The sequence below is a fragment of the Coenobita brevimanus genome, chromosome 40, assembly GCF_032717465.1.
Source record: "Coenobita brevimanus isolate Jiangsu-jjx chromosome 40, ASM3271746v2, whole genome shotgun sequence".
NCBI classification, from domain to species: domain Eukaryota; kingdom Metazoa; phylum Arthropoda; class Malacostraca; order Decapoda; family Coenobitidae; genus Coenobita; species Coenobita brevimanus.
The window spans coordinates 57091447-57093506 of record NC_136993.1 but is presented as its reverse complement, the minus strand read 5'-3'; the positions used below and the strand labels follow the sequence as shown (position 1 = coordinate 57093506).

Sequence of the window (2060 nt, the reverse complement as noted above, 5' to 3'; positions counted from 1 at the left end):
TTCTGTTGTGCTAGAATTCATAGTATACTAGTACTCTTATCTCCTTAACTTGGCCCAGATTTTCGTTCTTTAGTAGTTTATTTCATATAGCTCAGTAGTAGAAAAGGCAATACCACGAATTTACGTTCATTCATTCATTCATTGACAGACGCCATGTATCCCAGACGGGGTGGCCAATGGCTTAGAGTTAATTGTTTTACAGGGAGGGACACTAATCCTCCACCAACCCCACTTGACACGTTGGGATGCCAACAGCGTCTGGTGTTCCCAGGCGGTCACCCATCCAAGTACTAACCAGACCCAACGTTGCTTAACTTCGCTGATCGGAGGGGAAGCGGTGTACTCAACGTGGTATGGCCATTGGCATTTTCATAATACTTGTTCGTTACTAGCACCTTATTCTGGTTCAAATATATTCTTACATCAAAGCATCCATATTGAAGAGATGACAATTTTAGGTCATGTAAGATAGGTATATGTAAAGCTACTGAAGGTGGTAATTTTTTTTTTTTTTTTTGTGGCCGATCTGATGGAGTCAGGGAATGATGAGTGCATGACAGCGTGGCCCACTGAACTGGGCAAACTTAGGCTGCAAGGACGTTGCTGCCCTTAGGTGAGAAAGGAGGTCTGGATGATGAATCATGTGAAGAGTAACCAAATAGTCATCAGTTTCCCAAATTAAGCCATTCTAGGTAAAATGGAGTAGAATAATAGATGTTTATATTCCACTATACAAGACATTGATCCCCAAAATTTTTTGGAGTAGTTCAGAATCACTCTGTGTACAAGCATAAGTTTCTCCATGCCATCCTGCTTCAGAGTAAATCCTATAGGGTATTTTGCAGGCTTGAGAAACAGTTTGACAGTCATTAGTTAGAAGATATCACTCTTACACCACACTGCCGGCATGCAATAAGTGATTTAGGGTAATATACGTACACTCGCATAAATGGAGCGATCAGTAAAAGGCTCGGGTTAGAACAATTCCTAATCATACTGAAGAGATTAGAAAAACTGATCAGTTACTCCACTGTGTATAACTCATGTGGCAATAAGTTGCATTCTAAGCAGTTGTGGCGATTTCATAACACCCATTCCTTAGCGATTTATTAATCATATTAAACCTAAATATCCTGTTTTCTGTTACTGATGTAAATTATTAAAAAGAAATTACTATTATCCATGGGAATCTTTAGATGTAATATGAAAAATTAATAACTAAAAAAGATGTACTATTAAGCTTCCTACTGCACAAGGAATACGACAAAATTTCTACTCTTGTATGCAGCGTACTCACTGCTAGTGAATTTTCCTAATTTTTGCTACATATACGTGACGGCACAAACCGATATTGGAAAACTGGTGACGTAACACATAAGAAGAAAAAGGCCCGACGAAATAATACAGTACAAAAAAGGAACAGGATGAACAAAAATAAAGAAGTAAGGACAACTGGTGAGGGAGGGAGTGGATGGCAAGGGATGCATGGGAGAGGTAAGGATGGAGTGAAGGTAGTGGAGAGATGCAAACGGAATGAAGAAAAGGGCAGATGAGAAAGCTATGGCACAATAGGATGAGAGAAGGAAGGATATCCACATATCCTGAAAGTTTTATATAATTTTATTCAGCCGTTTTTTCCGTCTTATTGCCCACAAACAAAGAAACAAAGAAACTTGACCACAAACAATACCTTGCTGGACTCCTTCTGGGCGAGGTAACAATCTTTGGGAAGGGTCATGCATTTGCTCACGGATGTTGCTATTCTTGGTGTCGGCGTATTTTCCTGAGTAGGTAGGTGAAAATCAGTGAAGATGTAATCTCCAGTATGAAAGACATGGTTATTCTCTGCAGCATAACATTATCCTGACTGACGTTTGGTGGCCCAGTGATGTTACTCCCTGAACTTACCTGTGTCAACTTTGTTTACTAATTGTACACTAACACCGGTAAAGAACTATGATAACTACAGAGAAGCATGTTGCATTTAAGCAGGAAGTATACTATACTCGGAAATAATCACTTCGTGGATAAAGAGTTCTTTAATTTTCTAATAAATGAAC

The 2060-nt window shown here is 39.2% G+C and overlaps 1 non-coding gene across 1 annotated transcript; it reads right to left on the bottom strand.

The window, feature by feature from the left end:
* Positions 1–246: 246 nt before the first annotated feature.
* On the bottom strand, positions 247–365 carry LOC145397329 (5S ribosomal RNA). The gene has a single exon (XR_013896909.1). It is a non-coding gene; the product is annotated as a 5S ribosomal RNA (ribosomal RNA).
* Positions 366–2060: the final 1695 nt, after the last annotated feature.